At 39.8% G+C, this 16,894-nt stretch overlaps 1 long non-coding RNA gene across 1 annotated transcript in view; it reads left to right on the top strand.

The window, feature by feature from the left end:
* The first annotated feature begins 11,770 nt into the window (after window positions 1-11,770).
* The window catches only part of LOC121398864, a 61,426-nt gene continuing 56,302 nt past the window's right edge, over window positions 11,771-16,894 (top strand). The window contains exon 1 of the long non-coding RNA XR_005964554.1: window positions 11,771-12,294. This is a non-coding gene — a long non-coding RNA (uncharacterized LOC121398864). The remainder of the gene's footprint in view (window positions 12,295-16,894) is intronic.

The following is a 16,894-nucleotide window of genomic DNA, read 5'->3' as shown; positions in this document are numbered from 1 at the left end:
CTTTGATCAAGTTCCTTCCATATTTCAGCTTTTAGAATATGACAGGCGGCTGAGGTAAGTCGGCGGGTGATGAGCAGGGGGGCTGTACATGGAACTGCCAGGCCCTTGGTGCCCCATTAGTATTTTTGCTCACAAAGCTGTCCCACGTGTGAACTTTCTGATAATGGCAACGATGGCGGTTCTTACTTCATACTAATGAAAAGAAAATTTAAAAAAAACAAAAACTTGGGGAAACTTATACTGTATTTATCAGATGGCAATGTAATTTGATACAGAACATTTAGTAGCTGGAAATTATTCTTTTACGAGTATCTTGCAGAAAAATAAAAGAAACCTTCCCACAAAGCAAGAGAAGACTGTATTATGAACATAAGCTAGAGTTTCTATTAGTTTTGGCAGATAAAACGGCATGATAGACAGAGCAACTTCCAACCCCTTGACTGCTGTTTTCTTTGTGAGCATGTGAGCTGATCTACTGAACTGTTCAATTATTATTGTGTATAGACAACTCTTCCTTTGCATACTGGTTTATGTATAGGAGGGAATTATAAGAAGAGCTAACCAAGTTTTTATATATATATATATATATATATATATATATATATATATATATATAGTGCGGACACCACCTGCGTCATTATACATACATACATATACAGTATATATACCGGTATAGTGTTGAAATTATACTTCTACTTTTTTAGTGTGTTTCTAGAAAAACATTTAAATCATTTTTTGCCTCTTAAGCAGAGTCGGACTGGGGGGCCCAGGGCAGCGCCGATTCAGGAGCTGCTGCCACCTGAGGCAGCAGCCCAGATGCCGCCCCCCTCCTCTCCCGCTCTGTGCTTAAAAATTAGCGTCAGAGCGGATTTCAGGGGGCAGTATCGCTAGTGCATTGAGCGCAATTGCGCTGTTTGCACTAGCGGAGCCGAATTTCTGGGTTAAAACCCGGAAGTTCAGCTCTTAAAGTTACAAAAGGCGGCTTTTTGCCGCCACTTGTAACTGGTCGCTCGCTGCCGCCTGAGGCAAGGGTTTCACCTTGCCTCATGGCAGAAATGGCCCTGGGCCGGGGCCCACCGGGACTAATGTCCAGGGCCCCCCTGACCCCCTACTATGACACACCGAGCTATTCCGTGTTTGGTCCTTGCAAAGTAAATAATTTATTTACCATTGCACAGTCTACCTGCATTATGGACTTCTACTTACAAAACAGTCACAACTACAGGTGAAGTGAAGGCGGTTCTATATTGGTAATTTAATTATCTACTTCACGAGGATCAAACATGGAGTAGTGATTAAAACAACAGGTAAAAAGTATGTTCATTGCAAACACTATTTATTGAAATCTTGTTGAACAAGGGGTATAGTGCCCCTTTAAATGTGAAGGACAAAACTATAGATACATATATATCTCATATATAAAAATCATTTACAACCTTTTGTGTTATAAGCCTATTGAAATGATCAAGTCCAGACCCATACCAGGCAGCAGTTATGTTATGAGATGGGAAAAATGAACGTTGACAGGGGGCTGTAAAATGTAAGAAGTAAAAATCAACAGCATTATGAGACGTCTCCAGTCTTGTGTTATTATGAACGGTTCTAAACTACCTCGGGATGTACACAGTCAGATGACAATCGCAAGCAGTTGTATGTTGTGCTTTCCTCACCTGATAGGCACCATAACATGTGGCTGTTTATCCTGGCGTCACAAGTTACCAGTATGTGTTACTGCCTTAAGCAAAGTTTATCCTCAGTTTGTTCTGATAGAGAATTAAAGGCTATAGGCTTTACTTATTTATTTTTTAGGAGATGTTTTTGTACTTTGTGTGTTTACGTTGACTTTGTCTAGTTTGAAATCACATGGTGTGCATATATATGCACTTTGACATTCTTTCTAAATTTACCTATGACTGTATCTATGGAGAAAGACAGGACTGTGTGACATAGATCTAGAGATGATTTCTAATACACCATCCCACAGCTTTTGCTCTATACTAAAAATTAAATAACTTTGTGAAAAGCCACAGGGTTTCTTTCCTTTTCCTCTGCATAAACCTCTGTAGGGCTTATGGTCGCCACGTTTTCTGGAGATAAATACCGGCCTTCCTATATTCTTGCCGTTTTTCCCTATTAAAAACATTGGCATCAAGCATCATTGTTACCGGCAAGGCCAGTAAAATACCGGCTAGGTGGTAACCCTAGTAGGGCTCCACCAAGTGTGTGCCTAGGGCACAAAAGTGGAGGGACGCCAGGCTCATGCTGTACCTCTTCTGGCCATAGACTTGGCCTTTACGATTAGCAAAAAAAAAAAGCCAGTGAAAAAGTTTGGGCTTGCTTGTTCTTTGCTCATATCTGAGATATACACATATACCAAATTACAGTAAATAATCCACGCTAATTTAAGATGTACATTATACGACACAGCATTTTGGGCATTTCATCACCAACAATTAACATTCTTTAGTGAGGCCTTGTCAGATATTTTCTGTGATTTTTTTGTTTTATTTAAAAGGGATCCTGTCATCAGAAAACATGTTTCTGGCAGGCTGCTGTTTTTGCTTCTTAATGTAACTGAATGTGTCTCAGTGGGACATGGGTTTTTACTATTGAGTGTTGTTCTTAGATCTACCAGGCAGTTGTTATCTTGTGTTAGGGAGCTGTTATCTGGTTACCTTCCCATTGTTCTTTTGTTTGGCTGCTGGGGGGGGGGGGAAGAGAAGGGGTGATATCACTCCAATTTGCAGTACAGCAGTAAAGAGTGATTGAAGTTTATCAGAGCACAAGTCACATGACTTGGGGCAGTTGGGAAATTGACAATATGTCTAGCCCCATGTCAGATTTCAAAATTGAAAATAAAAAAATCTGTTTGCTCTTTTGAGAAATATATTTCAGTACAGAATTCTGCTGGAGCAGCACTATTAACTGATTCATTTTGAAAAAAAAATTTTTCCCATGACAGTATCCCTTTAAACATTGCAAATCTGTTACCTGTCTGCTTGAGTCTTGTTCACAAAGATAACATTTGCCCCATAGAGTTTGCAATTGAAACCTTTAGTGTGAGGCATAGAAAAGGTAACAAATACTGTGAGTCTCCAAAAGAAACATCAGCCATTCCTTCTGCCTAATGTGCGCCATATCGATTTGTTTTCCTTACATGGATACATTTTACATTTATAGGAAGTAAGTAGGTAATATTTCAGCTGCATATAGATTTCAAGGTTATATATACACTTTATTTCTTTTATTACTTATGTTGCAAATGTTTAAACTGCCTGTTCATTGCTGTAATATAGAGCTGTTACTGTCTAAACAATCTTTTGTTAAAGGGAAAGATCAGTTTAAAATAAACTTGTATACATAATTTATTCAATTTCGAAAAATGGTCTGTATTTTTTATGATTTTTTTTAAAAATGTAGTGTTACCTATGTGTAAACGTGTATGTAATCTAGCTACTTTGTAGTAACTGAACAGTTTCTAGCTGGTAAAAACCAATCACACCACCTGTCCACTCAAGGTGTTGTTAATTTTGTGTATTTTTATGGATATGGTCCAACACTACTCACAAGGGCTGTTTGTAATGAATAGTGGGTTATAGAGCAGCGTATATATATATTTTAAAAATTTAAATTAAAAGTTCTATTTTAATATACTTAGTGAGCTCATTAGCTGAACTGGTTATCTGAAGGTCACTCTGAGACTGCTGCATTGGTAACATTGTATGCGACTTCAGAAGGCCTTAATTGCTACTTGGTTGTTACATTTTAATTAACCTGCAGCTTCTGACACAGTGACAGAATTTTTATGCTCTCATTTTGCTAATTTATTTATATAGCGCCAACAAGATACGCAGTGCTTTACTTTAGTTATAACAGGGAATAAATGGTGGATAACAAACAAGGGTTACAGAGTAAAATAGGATTAGATGGCCCTACAAATAAGAGTTTACAAAGTAAAGGTTAGGGTACAATTGAGACATTTGGATTTTTGAAACAATTTTGTGATTTATGATACAGCAATGATTGATTAATTAAGGTACACTGAATAAGCTTCTTTAAACAGGTGGGTCTTTAAGGAGCGCTTGGAGTTTGGAAAGAAGGAGAAAGTCTGACAGCTCGAGGCAGAGAGTTTTAGAGAAAAGCAGAAGCCTGAGAGAAGTCTTGTAGACAAGAATGGGCAGAAGTGATGAGAGGAGAAGTGAGGCGAAGGTCAGAAGCAGAACGAAGGTTGCGTGAAGGAGTGTAATATAAGATGAAATATGGGGAGGGGCTTCATTATAAAGGGCCTTGAATGTGAGTGTTAGTAATTTGAATTTGATTCTAGAAGAGATTGGGAGCCAGTGAAGGGACATGCATATGGGAGCAGCTGATGTTGAGCGGCTAGATAGATGAATGAGTCTAGCGGCCGTGTTTAGAACAGATTGGAGTTGTGAAAGGTGACTTTTTGTAACACCTGCGAGGAGTAGGTTGCAGTAATCAAGGAGGGAGATGATAAGAGACTGAATAAGTGTTTTGGTTGATTCTGAACTGAGATATGGTCGTATTTGAATAAGACAAGACAAGTGTTTGAATGTGTGGTGAAAAAGACAGATGCGAGTCTTAGATAACTCCTAGGCAGCGTGCCTGTGTGGTGGAATGAAAGGTGGTGTTGTTTACTTTGAGTGATATCTGAGGGACAGGGGAAGATCTTGGAGGAAATATAATGAGTTCTGTTTTTGAAAGGTTCAGTTTCAGGTGGCGCTGTGACATCCAGGAGGAGACAGCAGAGAGACAGTCTGTGATTTGGGAAAGGACAGAAGGAGAGGGGTCAGGAGTAGACAAGTAAAGTTGGGTGTCATCAGCATAAAGGTCAGCATAAATAGTTTTCCTAGCAAAGTAGTATAGAGCGAGAACAGCAGAGGGCCTAGAACAGAGCCTTGAGGAACTCCAACAGAGAGAGCGAACGTAGTAGAAGTAGAGTTAGAGAAGGCAACTTTAACGGACAGATAAGATGTAAACCATGAAAGGGCAGTGTCACGAATGCCAGCTGAGTATCAAATGCCTAGGAGGAGTGGGTGATCAACTGCGTCAAAGGCTGCAGAGAGATCTAGAAGGATTAGTATGGAATAGTGACCTTTAGACTTTGCCAGTAGAAGATCATTGGTTACTTTGGTAAGTGCAATTTCAGTTGAGTGTGTTTGGTGGAAGCCAGATTGCAAGGTGTTGAGAAGGGAGTTGTGAGTGAGATGCTTGATCAGGCATTTGTAAACAAGCCTTTCCAGTAATTTGGATGTGAATGGAAGAAGAGAAACCAGACAACAGTTAGCGGGAGAGCTAGAATCAAGGGAAGGTTTTTTGAGGAGAGGAGTGATTAGAGCTTGTTTGTATAAGGATGGAAAAGTACCAGTAGAGAGTGAACGGTTAAATAGTTGGGTAAGTGCAGGAGAGAGTGTATCAGAGATTGGATAAAGGAGGTGAGAGGGTTTGGGGTCAAGGGAGCAGGTTGTGGGTTTTGAGCAGGCTAGAAGTTTACTAACTTAATCTAGTGTTGTGGGGAGAAGAAGCGCAAAGTGGATGTGAGTGGACTGCACATTAGTCTGAGATTGTTGTCAGATGGTATGCTCAGTCTAATGAGATTGATTTTTTCATTAAAGAAATGAGCAAGATCTTGGGCCGTTATATTAATGGGTGGAGGGGGTGGAGTGAGTTAAATGTAGCAGTTGCTGCTGGCTTAGAGGACAGAGTGGAGATTAAAGAAGAGAAGTATTGTTCTTTAGCAATTGATAGAGCTTGATTGTAGCAGGAGAGCATGAATTTGAAGTGGATGAAGTCAGGAACAGTTTGTGACTTTCTCCACCGTTGTTCAGGTGATCTACTACATCTTCTGAGGTACCGAGTTACACTAGTTGAAGCTGCCCTATTTGGACTGGAAAGATTGTTTATATGACAGATTGATTGTGCTGATACTGTTGATAATTGTTGTGGATCAAATGCGTTAAGATTTCTGTAAGTGTGGGTTGAGAGAGATGGTTGTGATAATGCAGGTGAAAGTGTTATCTGAAAGGAGTGTAGGTGATGGTCAGATAGGGGGTAAGGAGAGTTAGTAAGAGTGGCAGAATATAAGATCAAGATCATGACCTTGATGTGGGTAGGTGAGTCGGTCCACTGAGAGAGACCAAATGAAGTTGTTAGAGAGAGGAGTTTAGAGGTGGCAGGAGAAGCAGAGTTGTCAATGGGAAGTTGTAATCACCTAAAATAAGAAAGAAAATATGGAAACCAAGCAACTAGTGATGGGCGAATTTATTCGCCAGGCGCGAATTTGCGGCGAATTTGCGCGATTCGCCACCAGCAAATAAATTCGCGAAACGCCCACGAAAATTCACCCGAAAAAAATCGCCGGCATCGTTTCGCGAATCTTTCACCGTTTTGCAAATCTCACGCGATATTCGCAAATTTTTCGGTGAAGCGAAACTGCGCAAATTCGCCCATCACTACAAGCAACAAACAAGGGAAAGTTGTGCTCACCACTAATTTTTAAAACCATTAGGCGGGGGTGCAATGAGGCTGTGACCACAAAATACATATAGACAAATACAAGAGTCCTCTGCACTCAACCCATTATCAATATATTTAAGACAGCGACATTTTGTGCATACTGCTACTGAAAAATGCCTTACCCTTTAAACAAACCAGGGATTGTTTGTCCATATATTGCAATATATTTAAGCTGGCCAACTACGTCAAAGTCATCCCATATCTGGCCAGTCCTACGCTCAATTTTCATCTGATTCATTAAGAATTCTATTGCTTCATTATACATTTTAATTTTAAGTTTAAGGAACTAAGCTTTACCTGCAACTTACTTGCTGCTTTCAAAGTAAAACTCCCAAACTTGGCTGCCCTTTTATTAGACACCAGTGGGATCACCTGACTATAGCTGGGAAGGGTGGGAGCTACAACATGGAGCTGGTCACTGCTCCTGTATAACTATAATACTCTTGTATTTGTCTATTTGTATTTTGTGGTCACACCCTCATTGCACCCCCGCCTAATGGTTTTAAAAATTAGTGGTGAGCACAACTTTCCCTTGTTTGTTATAGTTATACAGGAGCAGTGACCAGCTCCATGTTGTAGCTCCCACCCTTCCCAGCTATAGTCAGGTGATATATTGATAATGGGTTGAGTGCAGAGGACTCTTGTATTTGTGTATATATATATATATACATACATATATATATATATATATATATATATATATATATATATATATATATATATATATATATATATATATATATATATATATATATATATAGTATTTATTTGTAGGTCATTTTTAGATCTTGTGTAATAACAATAATACAGTAATAAATGTCAGGATCCTTATGAAAGCCAAGTGGTCTGCAGCCTTGTATCATATAGTCATGGAGCTTCCTATATAAAACAAATTTCTGCTGTTAAAACGAAATTCTGCAGTTAAAACCTATGGGCCATTTTCCCATTAGTACCCCATTCCCACTGGAATGAATCCAAAAAGATATTGTGTATAAAGCCCCAAGGGCTAAACATAATGGGGAATATTGTTTTTGTTAACAACCTTTTGCAGCTTGATCTGTCTTTGATTTGTGGATATACTCCTGTACTGGAAACTGTAACATTTTTAGAGTTAAATGAATACTAACACGTTGTTATGAAAATTCATAGGAACATGTCAATATTACAAAAATGTTATGGCATGAAAATCTAGCCCCCAAATACCACCGCAGCCCAGCGATAACTGCTTCTCATGAAGGGGACAGAGAACAGAGGGGATGCATTGTGTTATCTTATCATGTTGGGCTTGGTGTGGTGAGATCCTTCCATAGGGTAATTACAAATAAAACCAGTACTCCGGCTAAACAATTGCACTGCCTGCAGCCCATTGTGACTGACACAACTGCAGAGAATCCTTTTGCTGTGCTTTGCTCTGGATGGCTTCGGGGCTTGCTAGATTTTCATGCCACAAGTCTTTAGTAATACTGGCATGTTCCTATTGTTTTAATAGGAACGTTTCAGTATCCCTTTAAGGCTGGAGTACCCAACCCTCCCCCACTCACACCCGCTCGATGCTCATACTTAAGTAGTCTTTTGTTAGTTGTTTGGATCCTAAGCCTTGTCCAACCATTTAGAATTCTATAAACTGTGAAATTTTCATCTGTTCAGGCGACCTGAAGTAGCATAACTCTGCTAACACTGTTACCATTGTTGTCTTGGATGATCCTTTATTCTGTACTTCTCTATAAACACCAGCAGGGCATGTGGGACTTGTACCTGACACTTTGCAAAAGGTGTTGTCTGTGAATGGCAGCCACCATACCCAGGCTTAGTAATAAGCCCCCCACATCTTGGGAGCAACAAAGTTCCAATTTATTGCTCCAGTCAGGCGAAAGTAGCTTCCAAAAATAGTTGGGACAGTCACTTCCTTTGCTTTGGGATGCTGGTGCTAATTTAAAGAACAGATGTAAGAGAGTACACTCCAGCGAACTCATGTGTGTGTCTGAGGTGTCACAATTAGCCACACTAGTGTGACTGACAGGTATGAATCTGGATAACCTGGTGAATACATATATTTCACTTGACGATAAAGGAGGAACATTTTGTTATGAAGGCGATTTAATAAGGATGAAACAAGGTAACAGCACAACAAGTAGAGCGCACATTGGAAAAAAATACTCAAGTCCTTAAACCAGGCCAGTGGTCAGAGGCAGGCAGCAAACAATAACAAGTCCATTAAACCGGCAGGCAGGCAGCTGGCAAGGAGAGTCTGATAGAAAGACAGGCTGAAAACAGAGGAAAGTCCAATAAACAGGCCAAGGTCAATACCAGGAGATCAAACAGTAATCAGCCAAAGGGAACCGGAATGGAGGAATAAAGGCACAGGACAGAGAACGAGGTAAGGGAATCACAGGAATATGGATCAGGCTCTAAGGCTTTGATAATCAAGCAATGGGAAGTTACATGATGCAAGCATATAAAGGCCCTTAATTGAAAAATTACAAATACATGATGTTAACTAGGTGGGTGCTGGAGACTGCACTGCACACATAGAAAACCAGGCACTAGTCAGTTAAGAGGTAGGAAGACTAATGTGGTCCTGTAAAGCATCCCATCAAAGACCCATGGTGCAAACTCTGAAAGCAAAATGCAAAGTATAAACAGGGCTTGTTCTTCCTTGAGCCCAAGTGTTTCTAAGGATGTGGACAATTTTTTCTTAGTCTATGTTGTTCCTAGTGAGATGAGCTTTATCTGCTTTAGCATTACACTCTAGGCAATTAGTTGGCTCTTGGGTATAGTTTAGGGACTTGTAGTTCAGTGCAGTTGTCTAGCATGCCACTAAGCAGTTTTCTGCAAGTTCTCTTACCACCAGAGCCAACAAACAGAAAGTCATCAAGGTAGTTCATTAGAGATTAAACCTTTACACATCAATGCAGCGCAATGCAGTGACTGAACATTTCAAAATACAGTACAGACCATGGGAAAGCATTTATCAGTGTAACATTTTATCTGAAACTGTCAAGGTTGTAAAGGAAGCAAGTGAAAAGCTTACTTGGTATCTAATAATATATAATTGTTAATATGAACCCTTTTTATTCTTTTTTTTTTACAATTTTTAATGTACTGACAAATCTTTGGCACTGCATTCTACATAATTCACTATCAACGGCATCATTAACAGAGCTTCTCCAGTGCAATTGGTGACTGTATTTCCATCACATTTCTTGGCTGGGTTTCCACCTCTTAAACATGAACAGACATGCCTGTATCATTATATACCCAGCATTCGTTCTTGTCTGTTCCCTTTAATTTTTTTAATCCTCTGGTAATGACATTTCTGTAGCCCTTAATTTTGAACAGCGTCCTTTTTCCAAATTCCAATATCCTCGTGGCCAAATAAATGGCCTTATTGGATCTCAGCTTCTTCCTGATACCCTGTCATATTCTGTTGTGGTGTCTTCCTGTTTTTTTAAACATGTGAAGTAATAGGTCAACATATTTAAGTATTCTGAGACACAGTTGATTGATTTGGGTTGAGAGAAACTGTGCTGATGGTAATCTTCTTGTTGACCAGGGAAGGCCAATCTACTATAAAAGCTGCAGTCATCAGAGGAAATTGTATTTAGTATGGACAACTGCTTAAGAAAGTGGTCTATATTGTCTTTTGTGATGGTCCCTGGTGTTCCTCTGTGCAGAGGAAAGAAATTAACATTTACCTGCCTTGACCCACTCCCTGGTGGTCATCTGAATAATCTTCACTGGCTGTTCCTTGGATATGCCCCTAAACTCTTCTAGTTATTATTGCCTACATTATTATTCTATTCGTATTATTCTTCATCCCTGGTGGACTAGAGATACAAGGGAGGGGGAAGTGTGGGAAGGCGGATCATGTCCTTAGGGCTCTGGCCCTGGTTTCTATGTACAATGCTGCTGTTTTGTGCCTACTCCCTGTTGGACTTCAGGAAATTCGTGTTTGAAAATATAAATATAAAAATGTTTTCAAACTTTCATAACCTGGCAAATTTTGTTATAATTAGGGGGTGTGGCCACAAAAATGGGCATGGTCTAACAAAAATCACCGTGTGGCAAGTGTTTTTATCCTTCTTTCTGTTTCCAAAATGTGGGAGGTATGCTGGCTAGCAGTTCTCTGAGGGGGAGGAGGGCTCCCCATGTTTGTCTGCAGGGGGCCCCCAAACTTTAGTTACGCCACTGCATAAGGGCCTTCAGCGCTAGGCCTTATATACCGGCCACATCTTTGGTGGGGTATATTTTGCTGATGCTGGAGCTTTTGGGTTGATCCTGACCCTTGGCTAGTGGCTGCTTTTAGCTGAGGACTTCCTTTGTGTCCTTGATGCAGGCTGTTTTGTTATTGCTGCAGTTTTGGTTGTCTTTGTTCAATCTCCATTGATTTGCAAACCTAGTAGTAACAAGACAAAGGTTAGATCTGAATCAAACAGGCAGCATGGCAGCAAAAATTCATCAAACCCTCCGTTATTTGTCACTTCCCTGACTAGGACAAATGCTGCCTTCCTTTGTTCATGGCGATCGGCTGAAGGTGGGTCGGATGTTTGCCCCCCCCCAGCAGGGCCTACCCTCCCCTCCTCCAGCAAGCCTCACTCCCTGCCCCTTATCCATGCTCAGTCCTTATATATCCTTATAAATTACAGTTGTGGGTACAATGTAACACAGGGTTACATACCCCTATATATTTTGTCAATAAATATGACTTGTAATAACAATATCCAAAATGGTGCAAATATTTTCATATTTTTGTCTCAGAAAACTATAAACTGCAAAATGTTAAAATTTGCTCCACAACTTAAAAGTTTATTAACTGTGTATTTCCTGGTTTAGCTCCTTCATTTTTGCTCCATGCCGTATTTAGTTGTCATACCATACACTTGTGCCATGGTGTATAGTAAGTGTTATTTTTTTTAATGATAAACTGCCACTTGGAAATTACAGTACTGTAAATTGCTTTACAGTTTTAACACTCCGCGTTAGACAAATATTGAAAAAAATGACAGTATAAATATGAATTTATAATATAGACAAATATTGTGCAGTTTGCTGCATTTCTTTAATCGGGAGAACTCATGTTCAGAGATTCCAGGTGCTATTCTGTGCTGTCAGTCACTAATATTTGATCCAAATATCATGCAAGGCTCTGCACTAGGCTCCTCTTCCAACACTGGAATATGCAGCCGGCACTGGGGGGCCCCCCACAGGGTGTTAGCAGCATTGCACACAGCTTCACTCATTCTGACGTCTCCTGAATTTCTAGGAATGCCCCTTCCCTGTTACTATATTTGGAGGTAGTTTCTAGGAAAATAATTTGCACAGGATCTGGACTTCAGCACAGCTCCATTTTCAGAACCACTTTAAGGATCATTTTTGCAGCCAGCTCCGGAGCCTCCTTTAAATGCTTTTGGATCAGCAGCCCCTGGGTTTGCAACACTGCTCTGAATGCAGAGTACGAGTCTCACTGCTACTGGCATCTCCCTTTTCAGGTTCCATGAGATTTTTATTTTAACTTTTTGGATTCCTTTACCCAGTCACCACTGGATTTTTTTTTTTCTTACCCCTGATGTGGCCTCTTGTGGCATGAGCATGATGAAGAAATGTTTCAGAAGCCTGGCAATGTGATCTTTATGTAATGAGTCAGGATTCGTTAAGGGAAGGGAGCAGAGGACTGCTGAGGGATCAACCTACTCCAGCAGGGGAATGACAAGCAGTGCTGCTGCTGCCTGGGCTCTCCCATATACACTATTCACACAGCTTGTAAGTCATTACCTTGCTTTTGTCTTGCCATTTCTAGAAATCCTGTGCAGACTGCAGCTGAAAGGAAGCAGCCTGTGATCAGCATGTCTGAAGCGAGCGCATGGCACACAATTGCATGGCTGCTGCTGGGAGACCCCCCTGGATCTGCTGATGTGCAGGTGTGGGAGAAGCTTGGGAGGGTTTGAGCCATGCAGCAGAATAGGGGAAACCCATTTATGATCAGCTTTAATGTCTGCTGCTTGCTGGACAGGACTTTTATTATTTTAAAGTCACGCAAAGGGGCAGCTGATTATTCCTGCCATGTTAGATCCAAGAGCAACAACGCTGGAATAATAAGAAAGCTCCTAGGCAGACAATAGCCTTTAAGTACCTGTTCTCTCAATGGGGCTACCATAGACACTGTCTGACATTCAGCTGCAGTCTAGCGTTCTACATGACAGCCTGTTCTATGCAACAGATCCCTCATTCCTCTTTAAATATTCATCTTTTAATGACAGCATAATCCGCTTGCACCTTGCAAAGCACAATTTAGAGCACTCTGACACTGACCACTTAATGTACTGATGCAGTAATGATGTCAGCTAGAAATACTGCTGCTTTGAAAAGTTACAGGGGAACAGCCTAAGTGCATAACAGGTTCTTAAAAATCATATTTAACCCTTTGCTGTCATGAGACCCTACATTCCACCTCAATGGTTATGTTGAATATAGGAAGGGATGGGCGCTTGGCAAGCTATGTTAATGCATATACAGGTTAAAAAAAAAAAAATCCGTATAGAGCATACAGTCTCCACCTTGAAGACAGCCATGTGTACAGGTACAACTTGTTTCTATAGTTCCCTCCATCAAGGTAAGAACAAGCTTTTTTGTTTTGTAAAAAGTCTTGTATAAAATTAGAGAGAAAAAAACAAAGTGAACAGCTAAAAGAAACCACTTTGACTGCAGTGCACATTCTGATTTCTATCAACACTGCAGCCCATGCTTTAAATAGTAAAGTGTTAAAGGCCCTCGCTTCCGTTATCAAAGTGGCCACGTATGGCTGCCAATATCAACACACACATTGACTTTTGATCAGAGTTTATGAGTAATGTATTTTTTATTTACCTTCACCTTTTTTACTTTCCTGTTTTTTTTGTCCAACGCTGAGCCATGTGGCTATTTTCTCACTTACACACCCTTTATTGACAGACTTTTTCTTCCTGAGTAACACAGCAGTTGTTAAACTGAATATGTTTGAAGGGGAGTCCGAAAGAACCTTGGAATCTGAGAGAGATGATTAGTGTAATCAGCAAACGGAATTCCACTGGCCAGCACAGCATGTGATAAATCAGGAAACTCTATTCGTGATAATGCAGGCCTCAAATTATACATAACACGCTCGCTTTTATTTGGGAAAGTCATATTGAAATATATTGCCTGGACTGAGAGAGTATTCGTTTATATTAAGCTAGAAAGATAGAGAAGTTGTACGAATAGACTCTAAAAAGTGCTTTGTGACTTTTCTGGCCTTTGCAGTCTCAGTGCCATCTGATACCCATTTTATACCATAAGAAGTTCCCATGGTTTAGTAATCCTTTCCAAGTCCCTTTAAATACTCAAGATATTTAGTAAATCCTCAATTTTTATAGCAGCGAAACTAGTTATAAAAAAAAAAAAAAAAGCATGAAAGCCACATATGTCATACAGTTCAGTTTGCTCAACGGTTGCACTCGATTTTATCCAGCCTCGGATTTTTTCTTTCAGCCAGTTGTTAGTGATTTGGTTGTGTGCCGAGGCGCCTCCATTCAGTGAAGGGAGCCAAAGCTAACATTCTGAGAAATGACAGCTACATTTTTGGAGAAAAAAAAGGCAATTGTATATGTCTCCTGTGCTTGGTTTAACTCTGCCGTTCATTGCTGCTCCTCTAAATCCCAGGGCTGATGTACTTGGCTGTGAGTGGCCAAAGACCTAAATGCTGTCTGGAGTGGAGCCTGTTGATATGTAATGCATGGATTTATGTAGGAGATGTAGATAACGTCTTGCTGTGATATGACCACCTTGACAAGGAAAAAACTGAGAACGACTCTCCTTGTGCCTTACAGATATCTAGATGATGGCTTGTGTTTGTTACGTTACTGAAGCAGGACTTTGCTTTGGGGCCTATCTGATATGTGGAAAAAGCAATAAAGATCTGGTAGTCATGTCTGCCTCTCTGAAAAGTGCTGTGAAATATGCATTAGAGGGCACTGCTTTTCCTGATCGATAACTGAAACGCTGGAGCTTTAGAAAATAACCTTTTCATCTCTGTGACACTCTCTCGTTAATAACCAGCGCGTGACCAGTGTGGTTTCGGAGTCGGGATTTTGGGGGCGAGATGAGCTAATGATTTATCCAACTGGCCCGCAAAGTCCCGCTTCTGGAAGTCACTTTTATCTGCGAGTAAAACAACTGGTGACATTAGCAGCCCTGTTGCATTCTGTATACTTCTGAGACTATCATCTTGTCCTGTATCTTTCACCCAGGTCATATCTGGCTTCATAGGGACCTCCCTTCTCTAGCAGCACCCGACTTTTCTCTTTCTTATATATAGGTGTCTCTGAATTTTTCTCTGAGTTAGAAATCATAGTAAGGAATAAAAAAAACCCAAAAAAAAACAGCCTGCCAGGCCAAGGATTGTATTTACATAAAACATGTTCTACTAGTTTGGTATATTTCATGCATATTTAGTTTCTTCTGCTTTGCTTTGGAAAAAAAAATCTTAAAGCCAGTCATGTGTTTCTACAAGTTACACCAATTGCAAAGAAAATGATTTAGAAGTGGTGGAAAATGCTGAGCTTCTGTTAATTTCTTTGCTCTTATAGTGTAAAGTCTCTCTGTATACATTGTCAAATTGTCAGCACGTAGGAAAATGTATTCCCTCTCATTATTCATTTACTGTAAAAAAGTACGTTGTTTGCGCGGCGTCAACTGCAGCCAAGTTATGCGCCTTCATTAGTCTGAATTTTTGTTATTTTTTTTTTTTTTGCCAGTATATCTGACAAGATTTCGAGGCAGCCAGTAGTGTCAAGAGAAGGAGAGATTAAGAAAAACAAAGTGTCTATTTCAGTAGTAATTTGCTGTTGTGCTGAGCTGCAGAGCAGAGAGAGTAGCACATTTGTTCAGTAGGGACGGCACTTAGCAGCTGGCCCTGAAAGGAGTTAATGTAGCACTGCAAACCTGACAGGCTACGCAGGCAAAGAATTTTTTAAGTACATTTTTGGAAAGAAGAAAGATGTACAAGGATCAGATTTCGTCGAGTTGTTATTTACTGTAACAGAACTGCTTGTGGGGTTTGAACGCTTGTGTTTGTGAGAGCCCTAATTAATTTTGCATCTTTGCCTGTGTGCATGCAGACACCACGAGGAATACATATTAGGCCTTCGCACTTCCAACCAGTAAAGATTCCTGCTGGAGGGCTAGCACCCTCAAACCCAGCCCACCAAGGAGAAACTTTCTTTATGTGAATAGATTTTGGCCTCTTTAGTCTTATTTGGGGTGTTGCAGTTGCCAGAACTACTGCTTGTAGAGAATGATGGATATTGTAGTCTGAAACTGGCTGCAAGTGGGGCATTCTTGCTAAACTGCAGTTGCTAAGTTCTAACTCCATTGTTAAGTAACATGTATGTGATAAAATGCACCTGCCAATCATATTCTTACATTCATCTGACATTATACTTCATTTTCTGTCGTTTTTCTACTGTCATTATTTAGTGCTAGAACTGTTCTTTAGCTCCCAAACCAGTGTCCACACATAGTACATTCATTGTGTGCTGGCTTTTATAAAAAACTAAGTATGGGATCTATTATCCAGAAACCTGCTATCCATAAAGCTATGAAATACAGCATTTCCCCATGGGACGCTATTCAATTGAGCAGTTCTTCATTTTTTATGGTTTTGGTTTTTTCTCCATGTTACTTAGCTAGCACGTTTCCATATTACTTAGCTAGCACTTTGTAATTGATAATTAAACTGGCATGGATCTATACTAATGATAGAACACCCCTATTTTTTTTTTTAAATATTTTTGAGTAGCCTTAAAGCACAGTGTTCCAAATCACAGAAATCCTAATCTGGAAAACTGCAGGTCCACAACTTTCTGGGTAATAGATCCCATATCTGTAATAATAACAAACATGTTATTAACCTGTTAATGTAGGATGTCTTGTTTTATTATTAAGTTAAGGAAAGCACAGTAATCTTCATATACTTTTTTATGTCATTGTATGGAATATATTATCCAATAAACCCATAATACGCAAAGCTCCAAAATGCAGCATTCCCATGTACTATTGAGTCCTTTTTAAGCAATTTAAAAAATTTTTTTTTAGCTTTGCCTTTTCTCTGTAAAAATAAGACAGTACCTTGTATCTGATTCTAAATAAGTATTTGTCTATATTGATGGCAAAACCTTTTCATTTTAATATTTAAATGTTTTAAGTAGCCTGATGGGACAAATTGTGGAAAGACTTCATATCCAGAATCTCATACCTGTAATCCATATGCAAATGACATTAGGGGGCACATTTACTAAGCTCGAGTGAAGGATTTGAATGAAAAAAACTTCAAATTGCGAAGTATTTT

Source organism: Xenopus laevis, chromosome 9_10S (genome assembly GCF_017654675.1).
Source record: "Xenopus laevis strain J_2021 chromosome 9_10S, Xenopus_laevis_v10.1, whole genome shotgun sequence".
Lineage (NCBI taxonomy): Eukaryota > Metazoa > Chordata > Amphibia > Anura > Pipidae > Xenopus > Xenopus laevis.
This window is presented reverse-complemented; position numbering and strand designations above follow the sequence as displayed.